This window comes from Mesitornis unicolor, unplaced genomic scaffold, assembly GCF_000695765.1.
Source record: "Mesitornis unicolor isolate BGI_N332 unplaced genomic scaffold, ASM69576v1 scaffold35979, whole genome shotgun sequence".
Lineage (NCBI taxonomy): Eukaryota > Metazoa > Chordata > Aves > Mesitornithiformes > Mesitornithidae > Mesitornis > Mesitornis unicolor.
In genome coordinates this window covers 1-536 of record NW_010208528.1, presented here as the reverse complement: position 1 = coordinate 536, position 536 = coordinate 1, and positions in this window count along the sequence as shown.

Genomic DNA, 536 nt, shown 5'->3' with positions numbered 1-536 from the left:
CACCCCCGCGCCTTTTTTTCTTCTTCTCCGCTGCCGCGGACCGCCGGTCCCTTCGCCCCGGTGGCAGAGAGCCGTGCTCCTGCCTTCCAAACATCACTTCTGGACGGTCCATCTCGCATCGCGCAGGAACTCCTGCAGTTCCGATCTTTGCCACCAAACCGGTTCACGAGGACCAGGCGGTCTCGCCGTGCCCGGCTCCGGTTTCCAGCCCCGGCGCGGGGTAGGCAGCGACCCCCGCCGCCAGGTACCGCGGCGGGAGCCAGGCGGCTGCGGCCCCGGCGAGCACCTTGCGCTCTCCCAATTTTCATACGGTGAAATTCTGAGACCGTGTTTGCTCAGATAAGTGTTTCCTGTTTCCGCTGTTAATTTTTAACGTTCTTGCTTCTACTCTGGGTACTTGAAACGGATTTCCTTTATTTTACTATAAACAGTTTCTTCTTGATGTTTTCTGCCTGTGTCCCGCCAAGAGGACGCCCTGAGAAGGACCTGCTCTCCCGTTCGCAGGGCTGCTGCTCTCCGCTTCCCTCAGCTCAAAC